The sequence below is a fragment of the Ammodytes marinus genome, assembly GCF_949987685.1.
Source record: "Ammodytes marinus genome assembly, chromosome: 10".
NCBI classification, from domain to species: domain Eukaryota; kingdom Metazoa; phylum Chordata; class Actinopteri; order Uranoscopiformes; family Ammodytidae; genus Ammodytes; species Ammodytes marinus.
In genome coordinates, this window is record NC_137214.1 from 3,667,379 (window position 1) to 3,694,354 (window position 26,976).

A 26,976-nucleotide genomic window follows, 5' to 3' on the forward strand; every position below is an offset into this window, starting at 1 on the left:
TGTTTACTTCTGGTAGTAGCGGTGTTTTTAAATATGGCGGGCATGAGGTTTGAGATGGTCTGGTTGGTCAAGATAATTCCTCCCCCGGCCGCTGTTCATACCTCAAACGCTGCTCAATGCTGTAGTATGAGTTGCACCGGGTTTTACGGCCCGGAGCAGGCTCTCTATCGGTGTGAAACAAAAACACTGTCTCTAACTCCGAACTAGCGCCGATTTTGCGGCGGTGTGAAAGGTCTAACACACGTGAGCTGCTAGCATAGCATACAACCACAGACGCTATCAGTATCAACTTGTCTTACCGTTCCGAAATGAGGTCGCTGCTGTCTAGAAAACAAGCTGTGAGATACAGATATCTCCGTCCTCCTTCTTGTCTCGAAAATAATCCTTTTTGTGTGTTAGTTTAGTCTGTGTCTCTCTTTCTCTCTCTCTCTCTCTCTAGTCAGACTTTGCATTTACCGGGGCAAACACAAAATCAGTTTGAAAAAGACTTCCCGGGGTCTATATAGTGCCGGCACGTCACTTCCGGTTGGAGAGGAAGTGACGTTCTCCTTCTTCTTCTTGTATAGTGTTTTTTGGCGGTTGGCAAACAACTTTTAGATGCATTACCGCCATCTACTGGTAAGGAGTGTGGTATAATTGACACCCTCGCTTCAAAAAATAAAGTAAAATAAAATAAAAAAATAATAATACTACTTCAAATAAGAAGCTATATTTTCAAAAACAAATTGGGAACCCTAAGACATTTGTCTTCTTTTTTCACCACAATTTGGTTAATTTACTTACACTGTTAAAATATTAAATAAATATGTAGGCTCACTACAGTTCAATTCAAATGAACTTTATTGAGCACTGTGTGTGTTTTGAACATTGTTTTTTTTAATTAAACCCCAACAAACAAAACTAATGAAACAAATACATCAAAACTCTGTATGAAAAAGAAATATATATAGTGGTTTCTAGGAAACCGTAGAATAAATTGGAAATGTGACCATATACTGTATTTAAGAAGAGCCATCCATTTAACTCATGGTTTGTTTTTGCCTTTCAAAGTAAAATTGCCATGATCCAGGTGTTTTGATTATTGTGTTTGAGAAATGATAGACATGTTGAAAACCATTTGACACATACATAGTGCATTCAGTAGGTTAAAAAATAAGGTAAAATAACAAAAACCAAAATAAAAGACAAAGCCTATACATCCAAATATAAACAAAGATAGTAGTGCCAAGGTAAGATTGTTAATGAAGAGAAAAGGCCAGGGTGTACACATGGGTTTTGAGCCTTGATTTAAAGGCAAAAATGGAAGGGGAATCACATTTGTCATGTGGCAGTTGATTCTACAAGGGCAGAGCAGCTAGTGCAAAGTACGTTTCTGAGAGTAGTATCATTGGCATGGCTGTATACGCTGGTCACCAAAAAGAAAGTGATCGTCTACAGTAGCTCAGAAGAGACAGACATCTCCATTCCACTTAACAGCACCACTGACAAGAGTTCAGATGGCCAGAAAGATGATGATGGTGTCTTAGTCATTGTGAGCTTTGCAGGCAAAACCACCAAGATCTGCTAGACCTTCTTTAAGAAAATTGACTATATTAATGTTTGAAGCACTGGCGTTTGGTCTTCCGGTGGTGATTAATGTGTCTGAAAAATGATAGACATGGTAGAAAACATTTGACACATGTTTCAGTGATTTGGTATGATACACTTTGTGTCTATATAGTTAGCACAATGTCAGCCTTTAACTGCTGCATCATGCTTATTATCAAAAGTTCTGGGGTTGGGGTGATTTGTGCCAGAATTCCTGGGGTGAGTTATAAATAAGAAAGTAAGTAAAATGTATCTTTAAAAGCACATAACAGTTTGCACTTAAGTGAAATGTATCTTTAAAAGCACATAACAGTTAGCACGTATAACAGTTTGCACTGTCCAAAGTGATGTACATAGTGCTTTCAGTAGGTTAAAAAATAAGGTAAAATAACAATAACCAAAATAAAAGACAAAGCCTAGACATCCAAATATATACAAAGATAGTAGTGCCAAGGTAAGATAGTTAAAGGAGGGAAAAGGCCAGGGTGTACATATGGGTTTTTAACAGTTTGCACTTAAGTGAAATGTATCTTTAAAAGCACATAACAGTTAGCACGTATAACAGTTTGCACTGTCCAAAGTGATGTACATAGTGCTTTCAGTAGGTTAAAAAATAAGGTAAAATAACAATAACCAAAATAAAAGACAAAGCCTAGACATCCAAATATATACAAAGATAGTAGTGCCAAGGTAAGATAGTTAAAGGAGGGAAAAGGCCAGGGTGTACATATGGGTTTTTAACAGTTTGCACTTAAGTGAAATGTATCTTTAAAAGCACATAACAGTTAGCACGTATAACAGTTTGCACTGTCCAAAGTGATGTACATAGTGCTTTCAGTAGGTTAAAAAATAAGGTAAAATAACAATAACCAAAATAAAAGACAAAGCCTAGACATCCAAATATATACAAAGATAGTAGTGCCAAGGTAAGATAGTTAAAGGAGGGAAAAGGCCAGGGTGTACATATGGGTTTTTAGCCTTGATTTAAAGGCAAAAATGGAATAGTAGTGCCAAGGTAAGATAGTTAAAGGAGGGAAAAGGCCAGGGTGTACCTATGGGTTTTTAGCCTTGATTTAAAGGCAAAAATGGAAGGGGAATCACATTTGTCAGGGGGCAGTTGATTCTACAAGGGCAGAGCAGCTAGTGCAAAGTACATTTGTGAGAGTAGTACCATTGGCATGGCTGTATACGCTGGTCACCAAAAAGAAAGTGATTGTCTACAGTAGCTCAGAAGAGACAGACATCTCCATTCCACTTAACAACACCACTGATGAGAGTTCAGATGGCCAGAAAGATGATGATAGACTTTGTCATTGTGAGCTTTGCAGGCAAAACCACCAAGATCTGCTAGGCCTTGTTTAAGAAAATTGACTACATTAATGTTTGAAGCACTAGCGTTTGGTCTGCCGGTGGTCGTCGAGAAATTATTTAGTCAACTTTTGTTCGTGGGAGTCCATAGAGCATAATGCTTTTGGTTTCGTCCAAATCGGGCAAAAACTGTAGGAGGTGTGTGTTTTGGTGACTGACACAGTTTTTGCGATGTAGCGAAAAAAAATCCCATACGCAAATGGGCGTGGCCTATCTGAAAAGATGCAGCTGACTTGTGGGCATCTGTGGATGTAAAGTTTTTGACTGTCAGACTTTTGGTGTGGAAGTTATAGCCCCAAACGCGTTTTATTTGCGTTTTGTGGTTTTGGCGCCCCCTATGGATGACATTCGCAAAACTGCGTTGCATAGAAAGATGCAGCTCAATGTACCAAACAAGTGGAAGTCAAGTTTTTGAATGTGCGATGTTTGGTTGGGGAGTTATGAGCAAAATCAAGTTGTCAACCTCTCCACTTTTTTGAATTTTCCCGCCAAATAGTTCGAAACAGGAAGTAAAAGTGCAAAACTAATTTGTTTAATAAGTCCGGCATACATAGGAATTTCTTGGCCAGATTTGTTTTAAAGACTCAGGTATGCCTCATGATAGTGTCCCTTGAGTTTCAAGAAAATCCCTTTTATTTTTATTTTTTTAGGTATTTGCGCGAATGTTTGAAGCGCTACCGTTTGGTCTTCCGATGGTCGTAGAAAAAAATCTTTATCCAACTTTTGCTCGTGGGAGTCGGTAGAGCATAATACTTTTGGTTTCGTCCAAATCATGCGAAAACTGTAGGAGGAGTGTGTTTTGGTGACTGACACAGTTTTTGCGATGTAGCAAAAAATGTATCTATACGCAAATGGGCGTGGCCTATCCCAAAAGATGCAGCTGACTTGTGGGCATCTGTGGATATGAAGTTTTTGACTGTCAGACTTTCGGTGCGGAAGTTATAGCCCAAAACGCGTTTTGCTTTGTTGTAGCGCCACCTAGTGGTTGGCATGTCTGAATTTTTGTGTCTGCGTACCAGGCACGGACCTGGATAAGCCCGACAAGTGGCATGTCTTCACACTTTACGGTTTGGGCTGCAGCACCACTTCTGCGCGACTCCAAATAATAATAATAATAATAAGAATAATTCCTACTAAATCAATAGGGTTCCATGCCCCGCATTGTCATGGAACCGCGATGCTCTGCATTCCGCGGTCCCTTGCCCTTCTCGGGCTTGGCCCCCTAATAATAACTAGAACTGCGAGCAGTTGTGAACGGGGGCCAAGCCTCCCACGCGACTCGGGATCGGGTGTGGTCGTCTGCGGCGCCGGCCCCACGCTTCACGGAATCCGGGAATGTAAAGTTTTTGAACGTGGGATGTTTGGTTTGGGAGTTATAGACCAAAAGGCAAAACAATCGCAGAAAAAGATGCTCAAGTGGATAAGGAGATGTATACTTTTTGTGTTTTTGGCGCCCCATTTTGGAGCAATTTAACGGAAATGCAGAACCAACCTGAGAACAATAGGACAAACACATGTGTGAAGTTTGGTGTTAGTAGGCGAAGGTCACAAACCAAATATACCTGTCAAGTCTGGTCAAAAGATGAAGCCTCAGCCAGCGTCAATGCGTAAACCAAACTGGTTTCACCTTCATCGTAGCGCCACCTGTAAGAAATAAATGACTGACTTTGCTTTACCAGAGCCCCGTTGGCCAGCATGTTTCCAGGTCCATCCAGACAGCGGCCTGAATGGACCTGGAAACAACACTGTGGACACCTCTCACGACGTGGACGTGGGGTTGGATTTTGAGAGGCAAAACTGGGGAAAAAAACATGTTAGTAAGTAATAAGATTTGATCAAAAGAAATGTATGAATTAGTAGTTTAAGTAATAAATATAATCTTACCTTTGGTCTTGTGCCGATTCATCACTGGCTGGAGAAGTTCATGTGATTGTTGCCATACAACCCATTTTCTTAATTTTAAAATTATGTTTTGTTTTTATTTACAGATTCCCACAAATGTCTCCATTGGGGTTTTTACTCTCGGCCGTAAAAAAAATGCACAGTATTGACCAGTGCTTTGAGGACGGAAAAAGGAGGAGTGGATTGCCACTGGATCAAAGATAGCTAAAATGTACATGTACTACGATTTGAATATGTTCCATAAATTTGATATAAGTAGAAAACAAAATGTCATGATTGATGGGAAAACCTTTATACATGATTTAAATAATGGAATAGTACACCACTAGCTGCCTAGTTGGAATGCCAGGGAAATACATTCATGATAGCTGTAGTAATTAGACAGTATATTTAGTTTAACATGATCGAGATTAATATATTTTACTACGATTTGACTATGTTCCATACATTTGATTAAAGTAGAAAAAAAAGTCATGATTGATGGGAAAACCTTTATACATGATTTAAATATCGGAATAGTACACCACTAGCTGCCTAGTTGGAATGTCAGGGAAATACATTCATGATAGCTGTAGTAGGTCGACAGTATATTTAGTTTAACATGATCGGGATTAATGTCTTTTATGTAAACGTGGTCGATTAGTGTTGCATTATCCGTCGTCGGTGAAGTAACTATTTGGATGTAACCGTGCTGCTGCATAAAGTTTTCCACAGATTTGGAAACTAGAGCATTGTCATTGAAATCCCCCATTATTATTTTACCCCCTGAAAGTTTATCCAATTGGTTGACCACAGACGCGAGGTTATTTTTGAACAAGCCTATGTTGTAAGATGGCGGTCTGTACAGGACGATAACATTGTAATTTGTAGGCCGAACATTAAAAATAATGGCTTCTAAATCAAGACACGGCACATCTAGAACGTCACAAATGATGTGGTCTTTGTGATAGAATCCGACTCCACCATGCTGTCCTGTTGCTAAATTGTGGAACATCTCCGTGTTACTGTATGAATTGGATCTTATTTTATGATGAAATGTCCACCCAGGCATTGCAATGTTCTTAACTGGTGTGTCATGTTGCAGCCATGTTTCTGTAAGGCCAATGATGTCTGCATCCAAAACTCTGTTATCATGTTTTAAGTCTTCTATGTGTTCATTTAATCCTTGAATGTTGTGCAAGCAAACTTTGAGAGTCAGACCTGTTTGAGCAAATGGAGCCTGAATAAATGTTTCCATTTTATCTATGGAGTCTTTAATGTCATCTCTCGAATATATCGCAGTGGCTTTAAAATCTGAAATAATGAGATTTTCTAAGGAGGTTACTCTACTTAGGGCCACATACGCTTGGCCAGCTGAGAAGATTTTTTTAAAGGACACTACCGCTTTATCTAAAGTTAAACCCTGTACTTTATGTATTGTGCAAGCCCAGGCTAGGCGTAATGGAAATTGACGTCTAACTCCACCGTTTTGTACTTTATCTTCCTCAGCAAATATTGGAGTCGCATTTTTAAGTTCTGGCACTGAACATGGACATTTTACCCTAGCTTGTCGGCCTATTTTGTCATCGTCAAATTTGACATAAATGTTTTTAGGAAAGGAGCCGTTTCCATCAAGTGTGATTTTACAAACTGTGCCAAAGACTCCGTTAACAAGACCGTCGGAAACATCTATGTTTTTGATGAGCATAACACGAGCCTTAGGACCCACACATAGCAGTCTACTTAAGTATGATGCTTTATCCAAACTACGTGCACTTGTTTTGGTAAGTTGTCCTGTATGAGGATTTTTCTGGAAATCTTGAGCCTGTATTTCAACAATATCTGAGCCTATTTTGTGCAACATATTTACATTATGAATGTCTACTGCACTGTTTGTTGCAAAAATGTGAAGGTCCTCTGTGAATTCGCCCGTGCCTGTCTCACGTTGTTTAATTAAGGCCTCATCTTGCACATCAAGTTTTTCCCCTTTTTTATGAGTTCTAATTCGATTTAGTGTCTCGGCGAAGGCTCTGTCTTTTTGACGCATTATTTCTGTTAACTCAGTATATTTGAAATTATTTTCCCAAAGGTCAGTCACCGCCTGCTCTTTATAAAGAGGTTTTCCTTTAACTGGAGGTAGCTGGTAAAAGTCCCCCACGGCAATAATGGAGACGTTACCAAACGCGGAAAAATCTGCGCATTGCTTGATTTGCCGAAGTCTGCCATGGACATAAGTTAAAATTTTATGGTCAACCATCGAAATTTCATCAATTATTAAGATTTGTAAGTCTTTGAGTTTGGCGCGCAATGTGTTGATTTTTTCCTCCCGCAGAGGTTGGTACGGTAAGGAAACGTTAACGCCGATAGCGAAGCTGTTGTGTATTGTGCTCGCGTTAATATTATATGCCGCTACACCAGTAGGTGCCGTTAGTAAAACATGTGCATCATCCGGATTGCTTGACATTCCTGCCAACAGTCTGCATGACTCGTAATACACAGCTTTGATTAAATGCGATTTGCCTGTGCCTGCTCCTCCTGAAATAAATACGCGAAACGGGTCAGGAATTTTCCCATTGACTTTATCGAGGCACCACTCTCGTATTTTGTAAAATATTTGGACCTGTTGGTCATTTAATGTGCGCATGATATTTAAAGCCTGAGATCGGGGAATTTTTAGCGCTGCAAATTCAATTGAAACATTACTAGCTGGGTCTGATTGTAAGTCAGGAATGTCTTCCCTCTCATTATTAGACGGTTGATTGGCGGCAGCTTTTTCGTCTAAACTTTCATCGCGCTCCAATTCTGTTTCGGGACAAAGATCTGCCCATGCGTCTTCTTGAGTACCAATTTGCTCTACAACTTCTCGACATCTGTCCAACTCCTCTGCTTGAACCTCAAATTGGGATCTGTTCAGGTCAACAACTTCTTTTACAGAAAGGGTGTCATTGTTACTATTGGTGATACGACCGGCTCTATAAAACTCTTCAAAACTGTTGTATGGTTTTGGCTTCAACTGATCGGAAGAGTAATAAGGCAAAAACAGCTGCAACAAGCTTTGGTAGTGCTTTTCAGAATTTTTGACTTCTGAAAAACGAGCGTACCTAACAACTGCCACATCTGTCCTTGTCCTCGCTTTAACAAAACCGTTACCGTTGTCTAATTTGATGGCACCACTGCTGGACTTCTCAATTCCGTATACGTCCCTGTACTTTGACGCAAATGTAGCTATACAGATGTCTTGAAATTCAGCGCACTTGGGCCTATTTTGGTATTTATCGATTATACTACTCATCCAGATTTGATCTTTAGAAGTGTCTCCTTGTTGTGTTTTTTTTTGGATCAGATTGAGAGGTTGACAAATGCGGATGATATTATCGCCGGTGGGAACGAAAGTTACTTTTCTTGAGCCTTCTTTCAGTCTCATGTTTGTTACCCTGTATACACTTTCTTGCGCGGATATGTCTCTATTATGGAGGAAGACACTTCCCAATTTGTTGAGGGCCTGTTTTGCTTCTACATTTCCGTGGGTATTTATTTCGTTTTGGGTATGCCTCAACAATAATCCCATTTCCCGTTCAGCTTTAGAAATATACGATATTATGTACACTACGCACGCAAACGCATCACAAACAAATTGGATATCGAGGTTAGCGTTCCAACAGCGCAAAAGATCTTTGTTATATTGGTTTATGTACACGTCTGAGGCATTTCTTTTGAGCACAACACTATTTTTATTTGTGGTTAATCTGTAGGCTGTCTCAAACGTTTGTTGATCGATTCCGACATGATCAAACAGTTGATCTACAGTGGCAAATGTCAGTTCCTTATTTGAAAGCGCTTCTTTTACTCGTTCCAATACAGCTTTCGCTTTACGTTTATCCGCTTCCGCTTTTGTTTTTTCCGCTTTAGTTTGTTCGCGCTTTTGCTCGGTTTTACAAATGAATGTTTTGTTGCTAGGAGGACGTGGGAAATTAAACCTGCACAGTGTGCCTCTCTTCTTACAAGACTTTGTATGTTTGGAACTATGTTTTTGCACACTGGAAACTACCTCAAACATGGGATCGGTTTCAGGGGGAAGGCTACAAGTGACGTATTTATCAACAAAGTCTATGACCTCTTGGTCGGTATTTTTGCCTATTTTGGGGGCATTCTCAACCCAGAACAGACAATGTGTATGGGGAGAGCCTCTTTGCTGGAACTCGACGCGATAAAAGTAATCGACGATCTTACCAATCGGGTTGGCCGGGGACATGAGAACCTCTTTTAAAAAACAGTGGAACCTTCGATCAAACATCCTCGCGGCGGTAACGGGATTTGATTTCAGTAAACCGCATTTTTGTGACCAATCCAGGTCTTTTACATTGGTTTTTACGTTTTGCGTTTTTGCGAAAACCTCCATTAGCTCTGTCCAGCGTAAATCTGCCGATGAAAAAGAACAGAACCATGTCGGGACCCCTAATTGACGAACCTGGGCCATCAAATCTTTTTGACAAGCAGCCCAAAAAACCGGGGTCCCCCTGATTGGTTTTAAAAATTTGTAACCCATGTCGCATTTTAAAATATTTTTTACAAAGTCCTTGTTTGAAAGATCGGCATATGTAATTTTAATGTTTTCCCCTCCATGATGGCCTTTACGCAATGCTATAGACACACTTGATACAACTTGATTGACCTCAGACAAGTACTGGGCATAAAATATATAATCTAAATTGCTGCTAAATCTACCATCCGCATTAAGTATCCTCGTATTTAGATATCTAGCGAGCGTCAGTTTGTGTGGCCTATCTTCATGGAAAGTTCCAGTCCCCTTTGGGAAAAGAACAGGGAAACACTTAGCTTCATTGCTAGTATCTGTCAGTAACCTAACGGGACTGTTACCCTGTGCAGGTGCCACTGACAAAACACTGTCGAAATGCTGATCTAAAACTTCCTGTGCTATATCAATGGGCTGAAGACAGGTGTCCAAGTGAACTCCATATTGCTGGCCAACATAAATGTGATCATCTACATCACCGTCTTTAACCTCGCCAGAATTATCTTTTGTCGTAGCTACCTCTTTAATATGGTCCGATTTGTTTTTATCTGTGGCTATGTTAGCATCCTCAGGAATGCATTTATCCTTCTCTAGGGGGTTTGTCCAAACAGTATTAATGTGTACATCTTGGTACCATTTATTGTTAGATATTAAATTTTGTAATGCTTGATGAATATTTTGCGTGTGCACATATTGGTATTCGTAGTGGCCCTTGTACGTTAATTTTCTTTTTAATTTGATGCGGATCATTAGATCTTGACTCTCTAAACGAGGAAGAACCGAAGTAACCGATTCGCAGTTTGAAGGGACGCAAGTTATGGGTCCACTCACGCTGTGTTGAGCGCCTTTCGGGAGGGGTAACAGTCGCATAAAAGGAATATTACGGGCACACAAATGTTGTTCCAAGGAGTTCAGTCTGCGAAGCTCCTCGGGAATAGGATCTAACCCCATATTATTTGCTACACTCTCTTGAGGAACTCTTCCTTTCCGGATTTTACCGTCGCAATTATGACAAATCCACAGTTTGCCCGCAATCGAGTGCTTTACTGTGCAGTGTTTATCGCATGCATCATCGCATTCGTGGAGGTATTTTGAAGTGATGCATTTCTCTGCTAGTGCACCAACACCTGGACTCTTATCTGAATATTTAGTTTTTTGACAGTGAATAACTTGATTTTCAAACAATAATCTATGGCAGACACAACAAATGTATTCTGGGCCATGTTTTACCTTCTCTTGGAACTGCTCGATAACAAAGTCTATGTTTTGCTTTTGTAATTTTATTTCAGATCTTTTGCTTACATTGTAGTCTAAGACTCTAGCACGATGATCAGGATGGTCTGCATACTTTTGAACACTACTTGCTTTAACTTTATCTTTAAATGGTTCATCTGAGGCGTACTTTTGAATACTGCTTGCTTTCTTTTTGGCTCTAACCTGTTCATCTGAGGCGTAATTTTGAGCACTACTTGCATTAACTTGATCTTTAAAATGTTCATTGGAGGCATACTTTAGAACACTACTTGCTTTAACTTGATCTTTAAAATGTTCATTGGAGGCATACTTTAGAACACTACTTGCTTTAACTTGATCTTTAAAATGTTTATTGGAGGCATACTTTTGAACACTACTTGCTTTAACTTTGGTTTTATATTCAGTGTCAGTATCATATCTGTGCTTAGATTTTAACACTTTCGCTTGCCTAAATTCAGTATCCTCTGCATATCTTTTTTTGTGTTGTCCTTTGACCTTCTCAGTATATTTGCGTGGTGATATTACATCACTTTTTGACATTGCGTGATGCATTTCACTAAAGCTAGTCAAACTAACACATGTGATAGAGTTTCTATCTTTGACACATGCAATAGGTTCATAATGACATTCATTGCAGTGTTTTAGATATATTGCTTTACTTATATTTTGCTCAATGTTCGCCGTAAACTTTATCCATTTATTTTGACTGAACGTGTAAATATCGACAGAGAGAAAATCTGCCGAAGCTTGTATTTCTAACTCTGTTGCCCATGATCCAACATATTTCATTTTTGAGTCCCTGAGATATTGTTCCACAGATAAAAATTCCTGTCTCAGAAAAGTACTGTAAATACGCGGATTATTTTCTATTTGCTTGACTACAGCCTTTCTAAAGGCCTTGTGATTATTCTCTATACCACTAAATATCGACGAAAGAGAGCGAAAGAAGCAATTGCCATCGCCTTCAATGGGTGTGGTTTTGCATGGTTGGGGCTGTTCCATTACAAAGGATTGTACAACAATATTTTTATCTAAACTAGGTACGATATTAAGTTTAGTGCATATTCTGTTTTTTTCGCCTAATGTCAATCCTTTGAATGTGATATTAGGGCTATCTGTTACAGAAAGTAAACAGACATCTGAATCGTCGGTGTTTACATTAGTGTCACATGTGGAAGTGTCGGCTACAGGCTCCACAGTGACAGGGGCGATAGACGCGTTTACTGCGAGATTAGTTTTATCCGTTACGGAAATTAGACAGACATCTGAGTCACTGTCAACAGTAGCGTCACGTGTAGAAGTGATGGCTATAGGCTCCTCAGTGACACGGGGAACATTTGTGTTTACAGCGAGATTAGTATCATCTGTTACGGAAGGTAGAGAGACATCCGAGTCACTGTCGGTATCAGAAGCGGATAACGACGCGTTTACTTGAACAGCTTTCACAGCTGTGACTTCGAAAGATTTGTTTGGGGCATTTGGATCGTCTGCGTATAAGGAGTTGACGAGGTTCTTGATATGGTTGTATAACTCGATCAAAGTATCATAGCGCGCTACTATGCTGGTTCCATCCGGTGCAACCGAACCCCAGGTACTACGGCAATGTGGGTCAAAGACTGCAAAAGCAGAGTCCTCTTTGAAAACTGCGCATACGTTTCGTTTTACGTTTAGCAAGAATGTGTCTGCTTCCAGCAGTGCCATCTGAACAGCAACATCCAAAGGCATGGCTATGTCTTTTAAAGTAGCGTCATAATCCTCAACATCGATGTCTCCGGTGAAACTATCGGAATATTCCAAACTAAACTGTTTTCGGTTTAACACGCACTGTTTGGGTAGCTCGTCAATGAAAATATAGCCAGTGGTGTTGGCTGCACTGATAGTATTTTCTCCTATCATAGTTGTGTACAACCCATCCCCTTGTTTTAATACTTGATTAACTTGTTTTTTTTTCCATTTGAAAACGCTTTTTGTGACATTGGTCATAATCGCCGCAATGCTATTTGTCGCACACTGCTTGCCTGCATTTTCTCCGAATCTATCGTCGCTCTGATCAAATGATCCTTTAGTACACCCGGGGTTGTCAAAACTCACGTGACCTGTTGTAAGTGGTATGGCAGGGGCAACATCACATGGCTCCTGGAAACATAACAGACAATGAGGAATATGTTCTTCTGTGGTTTCCTTAATAGTCAAGTTCAATAAAAGAAGGCCTTAACCAATTGTTTACATTGGGATCATGCAAGCCATTCATAAAAAAGGGCACTTAGAATTGAAACATATCCATATTAATTTTGGTGGCAGTTGACATCGCAGGTCCAGGCAAAAAATAAATCCATGGATTTTTCTCTCTTGAAAAAGTGAAGACAACACTGTGCAACAGACTGAAATAGACATTTGATGCATGTTGTAGTAACCAACCATGGACCAGAGCAAATCCCTTTTCACTACAAGGAAAGCATGAGAAGGTTTTATACGTTTAGAGCAATGTATGGAAGGATACATTTTTTTCACATTCTTTTACAATTATTACCTCCATTTGAAGAACCGGCCACTTGTCACTCAGAGACTGGTCGTCCCCCTGAGGTCGGTTCAACTGTAATGACACAGAGTAAAAACATCTGATGATCAAACATTGTAATAATCAGTACACAACACATATAACATAAACACAGATCATTTACATGCTCCATCTTTCACCCAAATTTCCATACCACAAAAATATGTGCAGACAAACATGATTTTTTTAACGTAAATAGAATTTGTTAGCCAAACTTTTAAACCTATTTTTATTGTATTCTTGTGTGATTTGTTCTTGCTGCTCACTCCATTGCTCTATTCCTAACCGTTCCTTTAATATAGTTTGTCTTTGCCTGTGGCAAAGTAAGATTTCCTCCAATGGCATATCAAGTTGCAATTTTTTTCCAAACTAAAACAAAAGCTATAGTAGAACATGGATGGTAGTATTGTTCAATGCTGCACTCTATAAACTGAATGTGTGCAAGCATATCACGAGTGTGTATGCAAATTACCTTGCTTGTATGCATGAAAACACTGCTCTCCAGGAAGGTGGGTTCGGCAGCTTGCACATGACGGGGGGGAGGCACCAGCTTTGAAGGTTTCTCAGTTGCTGGGATTTTCAATGCCTGGACAGTAATTGTAATTAAATCATTGGCAAAACAATACCTAGTATGCACAGAATGTTGAACTCTGTCTTGTGAAATGTTCCTGTGTTTCTACCAAAAAACAACTACATAAATAACTGATCAATTACAAACCTCAGGGGTCACCCGCCATTTTTCAGAGACAACAGGTGTCTCATGTGCTACCTTCCGTTTCTATAATAAGGAAGAGAAAATACATTGTAAAACTTACATTTTGAGATATGCCATTTATAATCAATCAATGTTATTATCTTTACCATCTAACTGCATGCCATACAAGATTACTGGCACATAGAATATATCTAGGCATCACCTACAGTTAATATTAAAATCACACAAATTACCTTTGCACTGCCGTTCCCAACGTTAGAGATCACAGGGCTTGCAAGGTCGGAAGGAACAACGTCACCCATTGCAGCCAACTAAATGAAATACGAAGATAAAAAAAAAAAATGAATGGTAGCATAGATGCATACTGCACCCTTTAAATTTAATCTGTGCAATCAAATTATGGATGTGTGTGTTGTGCATCCAAATTACCTTGTTGTTACGAGTCAATGGCACACGACGCGGAGGCACAACCTAGATAGTAGATAGAAATTAAAGCATTGAAAAAAGAATTCATAATATGAACAGTATGTAAGAGTATTGCGTTTAATTGGTGTTAAATGTTGCTGCCGTTTCTACCAAAAACAAATAGCTTAAGTACTGAAATGACCAACCTCAGACTTCATGAATTGTGAAGAAAATCAAATCTACTTGTCAAAAAACATCTACCACCACAGCTGTATTTTGTACCAGGAAATAACCTGTCACTCAATATAGCCATGTATGGAAGGATACATTTTTTTCCACATTCTTTTACAATTGTTACCTCTCGATGAAGCGTCGGCCACTCTTCATCACTCAGAGACAGCTCGTCCTCTGAGGTCGGTTCAACTGTAATGACAGAGTGGATGGCACACGACGGGGGAGGAACAACCCTTGGAGTTGCAGAGGTTTTCTAATAGAAATTAAAGCATTGAAAAAAGAATTCATAATATGAACAGTATGTAAGAGTATTGTTTTTAAATTGGTGTTAAATTTTGCTGCCGTTTCTACCAAAAACAAATAGCTTAAGCACTGAAAAATGACCAACCTCAGACTTAGCCCGCCGTACTTTGGAGAGCGCTGGTGTCCTCCGAGGTGCCACCTTCCGTTTCTATTATAAGGAAGAGTAAAGAAATCATAACACTTAATGAGATATAACAAATGAGCATGTCATATGAGATTACAGGCACTTTTAAAACATGTATACATTCAACAACAGATGATATTAAAATCACACAAATAACCTTTCCACTGCTGTCCCCAACGGCAGAATACACAAGGCTGTCGAGGTCGGAAGGAAATTTGAGATCGACGGCCGCCAACTTCTCGGTACTGAACAGTACAGGGTTCAGTACGACAGAGCATTCCTTAAGGACCACAGGTGGTGACCAAACCTAATAAAATGAAAGGCAAAAAAGTGGCATTGACATTTGATTCTCATCTTATAGGCAAAGCATTTACATGAACCGACGAATGTACTCCTCGTTATAGTTTAAGTTTCTTCCAGCTATAAAACAAGTGTACAAACCTCCTGTGGAAGGAATCTCCTGTCAGGTGTGTCCCAGTCCTGAGGCAGTTCCCAATCCTCAGGCTGGCTTCGCTATAAAAAACATAGGGACAAATATGTGTTTTAATAAGTGTAGCCTTTCCCCATGAGTAAAGATTAAAACTCTTCAAAGTGTATAATTCTCACCTTGCCGCGTCGTCCAACTACTGTCTCTTTGAACGGGTCAAGAGGAGGACGAGCCACTTCTCCCTTCACAACCACCCGGGTTGTGAATGATCTCACCGGCAGGGGAGACCTGGGAGGAACCGCAAGCGGAGGTGTAACGGGTGGAGGTGTGTCTGCCTCCAGCTGCTGATAGGAGAACTTCCACAGCAAATGCACAAGGACTGGCATCCCCAGATTATCACTTAGGTGGATCTTTGATGATGAGAAAACAAAAAGGGATATTTCATTTTTTAGATAAACCGTTTTGTTATATTAAAATGACTGGATGAATTTGTAACTTTTGCCATTTGTTATAACAATGTTACTTACGCCATCGCGACTCCACAAGCCATGGGAGTCCAGCGGGAAATGTTCCGCAATGTGGCAATACTTGACACCTGCATAAAACAATTATTAAAACCTTATACATATTACACGTGATAGTAAAGGTGACTTTAGTATTTTAACATACCATGTTTGGTTGCCACTTGGTGAAATCTCTGCCTCAGGAATTCCTGAGGAGCCTGCTCGGTGTTGATGCGCGGGACGAAGTCCAACACGAACACCTGAAAAGCACAATGGTTTTTTGATTACACACTATAAGTTTTTCTTAAATAGTATGTCATGAAATAAACATTATTTTGTATTACCTAAAAACATACACCAAAATAATATACATGCAACAGAAAAACTACCTTAGGAAAACGGTCGCAGACTGTTCTCAGGAGCCGGTTGAAGTGGTCTCCTGCAACATCAATGCTTGGAGTCGCCGTGATATTGTTTGACGGTGCCATCAGGCAGACAATATCAGGGGTGATCGGGATGTCCGCATTCAGGAGCTCAGTTCGGAGCTCTGATGCAGCTGCTCCCGGGGTGGACATGATTCCGAAGGACAGCCGTCCCTCAGGGATCGTCACAAAGCCATCTGCAATGGCACGCAGATGGCTAGCCCCAATAACAAGGACAACCTGCAACAAAATAGAAATTTAAACATCAACATTAAATAAAACAAAAAATATCAAATATTTTCTTTAAAAAAAAAATGTACAACTGTATTACCTTTTTGTCCGGCGACTCAGCTGGTAAAATCAATTTATGGCTTTTCCCAGTGAAGGGGGAAATCGGCCATTGCTTCACAGCATGCCGTCGCCCAGTTCCACGAGCTGATTAAAACAAATTTCACACAAAAGGAACAATTAGAAAATATTTACAAACTGTTGGACCTGCAGACATCAATTAAACTTGCATACCAGAAAAGCTGGGAATAAAATATAAGGTTAAAAAATGTAATCGTAAAAAACAGTGCATACATTTCACTGTACTACTTTTTATTATTATTCTTCCAGACAATTACACACAATACACAATTTTCTCTTTGCATATTCATACATAATACTTTGTGTTATCGTCCGAAGGGTGGCAGGAGATGCCAAAGGCTTATCAGGTCCCGCCCCCACTGCCATAAGATTCAGATACACAGCTACTGATGCAGTTAAAAACATTTTTTTTTTTTTAAAAGATGCATTCCAATACACAGACAATTTTACTTACATGGAACAAAGGCCCTCGACTCTACATTTAGAACTTCATCAACTTTGCGAACGACCCACTTCTGCTTCGAGGCCTCAGAGCGACGTGCGCCCTTGAGACGAGGCATCTGTAAACACAAAATAAATGTATTACTTGACTATAATAATGTAACCATACTAGGGATGGCCATTTAGAATTTTTTCTTTAACCGGTTAATCACAATAATTAACGGTTAACCATTAAAGGTGCAGTGTGTAATATGACATCATCAAGAAAGTTCTAGAATGCGTCGCTCCCTGGGTAACCCCAACCCTTTAGAATAATAACAGAAGCTACTGTGGCCTTCAAGGACAAGAACAATTCTACATTTTAAACAATGCACCTGATGACATTCCAAAAACATGGATGCCTCCATAAGACTTGCCCGCTCAATGTACAACATGTAATATTAATATTTGTAATTCTCCGCTCAGGAGGATAATTCAGATTATTGGCAGAGATGATTTTACACCAATGAGGACATATTTATGAATGAGGATATTGATTTTGGCTAATAAATTACTTAAAATGTTACACAGTGTCCCTTTAAGATTTAATTTTGCCTATTTATAGTGAAGTACATGAAGCATTATAGCAGGGCTCCAGACCTTTTTTGTTCCAAGGACTAGCATATTCAACTAAAAACAATTCAGGGACCAGTAGACAATTTAAATGCCTACATTTTGAAATTCGCACAGCACCTAGTCTGTTGTGAGAAGAGGTCTAGTATGCGAATGTAGGAGCTGAAAGTGCAATAAATGACTGAAATGTACTCACACACACACACACACACACACACACACAGGGAGAATGATCAAACTGTTTACTACTGTAGTGACACTGGAGGAGAACCCATGGTGAGAGAGAGACACACCACAATAACTAGGAGAACAAGGGTTGACATGGCACAGCTAACATGCTCATAAAAAATAGCCACACACACACACCAAGAGTTGACATGGCACAGCTAACATGCTCATAAAAAAATAGCCACACACACACACACCAAGAGTTGACATTGCACAGCTAACATGCTCATAACAAAATAGCCACACACACACACACCAAGAGTTGACATGGCACAGCTAACATGCTCATAACAAAATAGCAAACAACAAATAAGATATATTAAATTAAAACATTTAACACAATAAATATTAGCATGAGTCTTGAAATGTCAAGCTGAACTAAAAAAAGACAGTGGCACAGCTAGTTTCAGACAGACAGAGACACACACACAAATACAAGCACATTTAAAACACAATAAGCCTTGTGCTCACAGGCACACACACACACGGCTCTTTTTTAGTAAGTGACAGCGTGTGCAAACAGATCATTTCCTGTGCACCTTCACATTAAAAGCATGATACTAGCCAATCGTGAGTTTACTTTTATTTTGAAGCAGATACGAACAGGAAGTAAGCGCTCACAACCTCGCATTGCTGATAGCTTGAGTGACATATTTTAAACAATTAAGTTTAATATGTGAAAGTGCTTTTCAGATGCTTTAATTATATGCCGAATGTATAAAACCGACCATACTATAAAGAAATAATTGAGTAATGTACATTTCAGAGTTTCGTTTATAGAGAATTTAATTTGTAAAAATTGAATAGACAGATTTCTGAATGGGGTTTGGTGTGGCGATTTGAATAGACAGATTTCTGAATGGGGTTTGGTGCACGTGTGACGATTTTCACTGTATAACCTTTTCAAAGTGGATTCCAAAAATACAAATGTGAAACGGCAGCTGTTTGCCCAGTTCCAGTGTGTTTTCATTTTAAACCAGAACAAGCAATTACTTTCATTCAAGGAGTGTCTTTGAACTTACCGTTTAAAGAAGTTGTCCGGGCGTGTGCTTGCTCAAAGCTAGCTTGAGGCTACCTGTTAGCTACAGGTCGCTTCTTTCTCCTCTCCTCTCTTTCTCCTCCTTGTCTTGACAAGGTTTCTCTCCGTGTGTGTGTGTCTGTGTTTGTTTGTATGTGTCTCGCTTTCTCTCGCTTTCTCTCTCTCTCTCTCTCTCTTTCTCTTTCTCTTTCTCTCTCTCTTTCTCTTTCTCTCTGTCTCCGTGTGTGTTTCCGCTACTGTTTAGGTAGGGAAGCAATTTGAATGATGCGTCTTGCAGCTTTTATAGGCTGGCAGCAGCGGACGGACGTGACGTATTTCAAAATACTGCCCTTGTGATTTTTTTATAAAATATATTTTATATTACTTTACAATAGAAAATACGTATGAAAAAATACAAGAAATAAAAAATATTACAATTGTGCATAACAGATAAAAAAAACATGCAAGGTTGATTTATTTTTATTTTTTTACATTTTCACCCCAAACCCACATGGGGTTTGGCAAGTATATTCATACATTCACATCAGCATAGGTATTCACAAATACACATGTACATCATACAGACAAGAATAATCAAATAAATATATATATCTGCATGAAAAATAATATATATAGGCCTATACATAAAACAAAAAATAATGAGAATACATTCCCTCATCTTTAAAGCATCATGGCAAATCAGCAACTGTTTTTTTAGGTGTGGACACACACCCACTCAACTGCCAATTCATCATTATGCCCTCTGGACGCAGCAGTTCTCTGTTGTGCAGGAGGGCTCGCATGGCTAAAGCCCGGTGCCTGCAGCCATAGTAGCAAAGGTCAAGATAAAACACCCCAGTCCCACTCTGTTTACATATACTGTCTGCATGTTATTTTTGATGTGATTGTTGTCCATCTGTTATTGTCTGTTGGCGTGCTGCCCATAAATGTAGGCTACTGTGAAGGGAAATAGAATTTCCCCTTGGGGACAATAAATAGTCTAAAGGCTTGTCTTCTCCTTTTTCATTTGTCTCCTCTCACTCCAGCTAATATAGCCTGAAAGAAACAAGATGTAAAATGCTCGAGTTAAAATCATGCTTTGTATTATAACACAAGCAGATTTGTTTAGAGTATTTATGTTTGACTGTAGATGATGTAACCTGGTTTAATTTGTGCAGCCAGATTGCTGTGATATGTGAGAGTGTTTAGAAGGCTAGCCTACTGCTTGGCTATTCAAATAAAAATGATCAATCTCAAAGCCACTGTCACTGTGTAGTGAATGGACGACATGCTTGTTTTTAAACTACACAAAAGACAATTAAATGTAGATCTCATGTAGAGCAACACAGCTGGCTTCATGACATGGAACTTCTTTACCCTTTACCAACAATACCTACAACTAATCAATAAGATATTGTCAAAATACACACTCAATATACTTTCTGCAAGTATTATCTGCAGTTTCAGAGTTTTGTCTCACCTTCAATCATACTTTCTGATACAATAAGACATTTGTAAATCTTTAGCATACATAGCTTACCCTATACAACACATTGCTACAACAGAAAACAGGCAATAACTGAAACATGTTATTTTGAGTGACATGACATATTATGCTACTGTGGTGGAATTTTTATGGAGGGAGAACAAAAATACAGTAGTTTAGGCTGGGACTGCAGTCAGACCCTCTGCTTCTCCCTGCTTCTGTCCCCCTGTCTGAATCGGAAAACCTCCTCTTCACTTATTTCTTGATGTCTTTCTGTGGCATTATTCTGCTCCGACCCTCTTGCTCTTTCCAGTATTGTCTTTTCCTCAGTCATAGGGCACCCCAGGTATTCTGGCCGGGAAGAATCAAGATGTAAAATGATCTCGTTAAAATCATTCTATTACATTGCAATGTGATTTAAAAAATTTTAATAAGTCCCGCCCACATAGGAATTTCTTGGCCATATATTTTTTATAGACCCAGGTATGCCCCATGATAGTATCCCTTGAGTTAAAAAAAAATCCCTTATTTACTTTAAAAAAATGGATTTGCACGAATCATTAAAGTGCTACCATTTGGTCTTCCGATGGTCATAGAAAAATTCTTTATACAACTTTTGCTCGTGGGAGTCGGTAGAATATAATGCTTTTGGTTTCGTCCAAATCGGGCAAAAACTGTAGGAGGAGTGTGTTTTGGTGACTGACACAGTTTTTGGGATGTAGCGAAAAAAAATCCCATACGCAAATGGGCGTGGTCTATCTCAAAAGATGCAGCTGACTTGTGGGCATCTGTGGATATAAAGTGTTTGACTGTGGGATGTTCGGTGTGGAAGTTATAGCCCCAAACACGTTTTCTTTGTTTTTTGTGGTTTTGGCGCCCCCTTTGGATGACATTCGCAAAACTACGTTAGATAGAAATATGCAGCTCAATGTACCAAACAAGTGGATGTCAAGTTTTTGAATGTGCGATGTTCGGTTGGGGAGTTATAGCAAAATCAAATTGTCAACCTCTCCATTGTAAAGACACTTTTTTGAATTTTCCCGCCAAAACACTTCGAAACAGGAAGTAAAAGTGAAAAACTCATTTGTTTAATAAGTCCGGCATACATAGGAATTTCTTGGCCATATTTGTTGTATAGACTCATGTATGCCCCATGATAGTCTCCCTTGAGTTTCAAGAAAATCCCTCTTTTTTTTTTTTTTTACGGATTTTGGCAAATTTTTAAAGCGCTACCGTTTGGTCTTCCGATGGTCGTAGAAAAATTATTTGACCAACTTTTGCTTGTGGGAGTCGGTAGAGCATAATGCTTTTGGTTTCGTCCAAATCGGGCGAAAACTCTAGGAGGAGTATGTTTTGGTGACTGACACAGTTTTTGCGATGTAGCGAAAAATGTATATATACGCAAATGGGCGTGGCCTATCTCAAAAGATGCAGCTGACTTGTGGGCATCTGTGGATGTCAAGTTTTTGACTGTCGGACTTTCGGTGCTGAAGTTATAGCCCCAAACGCGTTTTTCTGCCGTTGTAGCGCCACCTAGTGGCCGGCATGTCTGAATTCATTTGTCTGCGTTCCTTGGATGGACCTGGATAAGCTATGCAAGTGGCATGTCCCAACCCTTTACGGTTTGGGCTGCAGCACCACTTTCTCGCGGAGAAAAATAATAATAGGAATAATAATCCCTACAAGAACAATAGGGTTCCCTGCCCCGCAGGGCTTGGGAACCGCGTTGCTCTGCAAAACGCGGTCCCAGCCCTTCTCGGGCTTGGCCCCCTAATAATCCCAGCAAGATCAATAGGGTTCCATGCCCCGCATTGTCATGGAACCGCGTTGCTCTGCAATCCGCGGTCCCTTGCCCTTCTCGGGCTTGGCCCCCTAATTACAGGTTCAAATGGAAACAGAAAAGTCTTCAGACTTGATTTAAAAGAGCTGAGAGTTGCAGCAGACCTCAAGTTCTCTGGGAGTCTGTTCCAGAGATTTGGTGCATAAAAACTAAACGCTGCTTCTCCTTGTTTAGTCCTACTCTGGGGACTGTAAGTAGACCTGTCCCAGACGACCTAAGGGCTCTGGACGGCTCATAACGTATAAGCAGATCGGTAATATATTTTGGCCCTAGACCATTTAGGGCTTTATAAACCAACATTAATATTTTGAAATCAATTATTTGAGTGACAGGAAGCCAGTGTAAAGACCTCAGAACTGGGGTGATGTGATCCAATGTTTTGGTCCTGGTGAGTACTCGAGCAGCAGCGTTCTGAATTAGCTGAAGCTGTCTGATAGATTTTTTTTGGAAGCCCTGCAAGGACACTGTTACAGTAGTCAAGGGGGTGTCTCACATTACCCCCCGTTCTCCCCTACATGTCGATGAAAAATAACGTTGGATATTAAAATGCACAGTTTTAACGGGAATTCCCCGGGAGGTTGCTCTATAATCCCGGGATTTAGAAAGATCATTGTGGGAATGTTCAGCAACCCTATGTTGTGGTTACTGGCCATTCAGATTAATTTTGCTATTAGAAATGAATCTGAAAATAACAATACATTGATAATTTATTAAAGTTATAAAAACAATGTAAAGCGCTTTGAGTCTGTGAAAAACCGCTATAGTGGAGTCCATTTATCTAATCCACCACTTTTCCTTTCACAATTTGTCAAGTCGTGGCTCCCTTGTCTCTATGTTCAAATGGCTGGTTGCCCCTGTCACCATAGCTGCCTCCTTGGTGATAGTGTGAAGCTGTGTCGGAGTGTGTATGATGTTTAAAGGTGCCAACACACTGCACAGCGCGGCGCGGCGGTTGGCCGCGCGAATCGCAGGTTCCGCGCCGCGTGACCATTTTGGCTCATTTGTGTCTCATTTGTGTCCGCCGCCGGCCGCCCCCCGCCGCCCGATGACTCATTGAATGTGCGCCCAGTTTCTTCCCGCTATTTACATCCAGTATAAATACAATTCCTCCCGCTTTTTACTTTGTCTCATCATCAACCATGGCCGAGATACCCGAGATGCTCACCGTTGCTGCCGCTTATTGGTATTTGTATATCCGACCCAAACCCAAACGCCGTCGTGTCTGGGTCCATGACATACTGCGCAAGCGGGCACAGCTGGGTGAATTTCATCACCTCCTCCAGGAACTCCGCCTGGATGATTGCCGGTTCCAGCGCTATTTCAGGCTGAATGTAGCGCAATTTGATGAGTTGCTAGCCCGGGTTGGTGCCAGGATCTCCCGCCTGGATACCAACTTCAGGCGCTCCATCTCACCTGCGGAGCGCCTGTCCATCTGTCTCCGGTGAGTCGCAGTTTTCTAAGTTTATAATTGCTTAATAAAAGTGATCAAAATAAAAAATAATGTACCTTACATTAGCCTTTGTGAAAGACAACATTATAAAACCATAGTGAAAAAAACACTGGTGATGACGATTCTGGTCAGGTCTGCATGAATGTGCATTTTGTAGGGTACTATTCCTGAGTAAATCCTATCTTATGACCTCCTTGTAATTTTGAAAATGAAAATAAACTCATTTAAATCCGCTGTGTAAACACACCTTTCCTGTGCAGTGAGATAGTAGGGCTACAACTACAGATTTAGTATAACATTTTTTGTATTTGGTATAAACAGAAACTTTAAATTAAATATTTTTTTCTTCTTCTGTGCTTCAGATTCCTGGCTACTGGTGACTCCTTCAGGACAATCGCCAACAGCTTTCGGGTCGGGGCCTCCACCGTGGGTTCCATTGTGTCCGATGTGGTCACAGCTATCTGGGACAGCCTGGTGGAGGAGTACATGGCTGTGCCCACCGCGGAGGACTGGAGAGGGATAGCGGAGAGGTTTGAGGAGCGGTGGAACTTCCCTCTGTGTTGTGGTGCCATAGATGGGAAACATGTGGTCCTTAAAGCCCCTGCGAATTCTGGTTCGCAGTTTTTTAATTATAAGGGCACATTCTCTCTTGTTCTACTGGCAGTGGTCGATGCCGACAAGTGCTTCCGGGTGATCGATGTCGGTGGCTACGGGAGAACCAGCGATGGAGGCATTCTGGCCAACTCGGCCTTTGGACAGGCCCTCCGCGCTGGCACCCTCCAGCTCCCTGCTGCAAGACCACTCCCTGGGGCTGAGCACAGAGGACCCCTGCCTCATGTCTTCGTGGCGGACGAGGCCTTTCCACTCCGGACCGACCTCATGAGGCCATTCCCTGGACGTGTCCTCCCCCGAGAGCGGCGGGTATTTAATTACCGTCTGTCCCGGGCAAGGTTGGTGGTGGAGAATGCCTTTGGTATTCTGTCGTCACAGTGGAGGATGTACCGGCGTGTCATCGAGCTGCATCCCGAGCTGGCAGAAAGGTGTGTGAAGGCCACCTGCGTTCTCCACAACATGCTGCAGAAGACGACCGCTGGAGGGGGCCTCCCGGCTGGTGAGGAGGAGCCGCTGCCAGGGCTGGGGAGAGTGGCTGGGAACAACGCCGCGAGAGAGGCCATCAGGGTTCGTGAGACCTTCGCCTCTTTCTTCTCCTCAGAAGGAACGCTGTCGTGGCAGAACAGCGTATAGTGCGTAAGCACTCCCAAAACGGCTCTTTTAAGAGCCACCCACACATAACAAATGAGCATAAATCCTGCAATATGGCTGTATTTTCTTTTTTTACAGGTACCACAATTTATATCTGTGTCTGTGCATGCTACATCTTCAATACATCAGCATTCATTTTGCCAGGTTACACTGAAAGGATGTGACGAAAGAAAGTTAAAGACATATATATATATTTATTAATAGATTACAAAAATAAAGATTTAAAGATTTAAACATAAAAATAAAATAAATATTGATTTGCAAAAAAAAAAAGCAGGCACTGGTTCATTCCCTGCAGAGATTGTCACCCGAGCTGCTAATAAGCTACCCCAATGGTTCCAAATTGAGCGTTACTGTGCTCGAGTCAAATATCAATTTGTGTATGTGAAATTTCACATATTCTTTGGCCTCGGGTGTCAACCTCTGCAGGGAAGGAAGCAGGCCATTTAAAAATTGCTGGTCCAGGCATGGTGGGGCTCCTGGTGGGGGTCCTGGTGGGGGTGGCTGGAGGGCTTGCCTTCTCTGGAGGGTGTCCACCAGCAACTGCTCTAAGGTGTCCTGCCTCTCAGACAGCTCCCTCGGCCTCTTCCTGGTCCTTCTTGTTGCTGTGTGAACATTAAATCAGACTTTATTAATGTATTATAACTTTGTTATAACTTATTATAATCAAGCCACAATCACATGACAAGGAAAGTCAAACAGCAGAATTATCATGGGGAAAAAAACAATCATGCAACACAGCATGAACAAAGGGTTAAAAATAAAGGCAATCCAGCTTCTGTTTGGTACATACCGTTACGTGCTCTTGGTGCTACAGCAGGGGCAGGAGCACGAGTAGCAGCAGCAGCAGCAGCAGCAGGACCGGCCGGAGTTGAGGCTTCACTGCCTGAGGACTGATCTATGGTAGTGAGAAAGATTTTTAGTTTTTTTGCATAGGAGTATATAAATTATTTAAGTCATTTCAGGGTGTCTATTATAACACATAACGCATTCTACAAATGCACACATTTCTACAGGTTATAGTTCAGCTCTGACATGTGATATCTGCCAAAATCATAACATATTCATGTAAATGTGTTTTGGGAGAGAACTGTGATATAAAATATTAAAATCTCTGCTCTTAATGGTAATATCAATCAATACAAATAATTACAAAACGTATTTTCTTAAAAGTGCAGCCCTATTAAAGTTTTTTCAAAACAGGTTTATGTCACAATAGGCCTACACTTGTCAACAAACCTCCGTGGTCAATTGAGGATGGCCCTGCTGCTGCTGCTGCTGCTGCTTGACCCTGGTCCTCATCCTCATCGTCTCCTGGCCCTGCTGTAGCATCAAGGCTGTCCTCTGCGATCATGTCTTCCTCGACCCCCCGAGCCATGTTGCCACTGGACTCTCTCGGGGCAATAAAGGGGTCGAGAAATGACATGATCGCAGAGAACCGCCACCTTTTAACTTGCCCTGCTGCCTGCCCACTCCTCTTTTCTCCCTCCTTCCTTTTCTCCTTCAGGTATGTGTCCCTGAGATTCTTCCACCTCCTGCGACATGCCTCGACTGACAAGAAACAGAATATGCGCTCACTGACAAGCTCTTCACATGTAGACTACGTAAACTGTTGCATCGGGTAGCGTGACAAGCTACAGCGGACTGTCCCGTGTGATAACCGGTGCTAATGGAAGCCTGAACTACGCTGGGGCTTTATGCTCTTGATATACGGTGCTAATAAGCAGGAATGCCTGCTTTATTCTGGGGCTTTATGCTGGTGCTAACCGGTGCTGAGCGGGAAAGTCTGCTGTGCTGATGCTGCTCTACCCAAATGCTAATAGGTGCTAACTTGGTTTATAAAGCAAAGCTGATAGCTGTACACAGGCAGCAGACAAATATTCACACAACTTACCAGGAAGCCCGACCTCCTCGCTCACCCTGAGCCACGCCTGCTCCTTTTTGTTCCTGTCCTT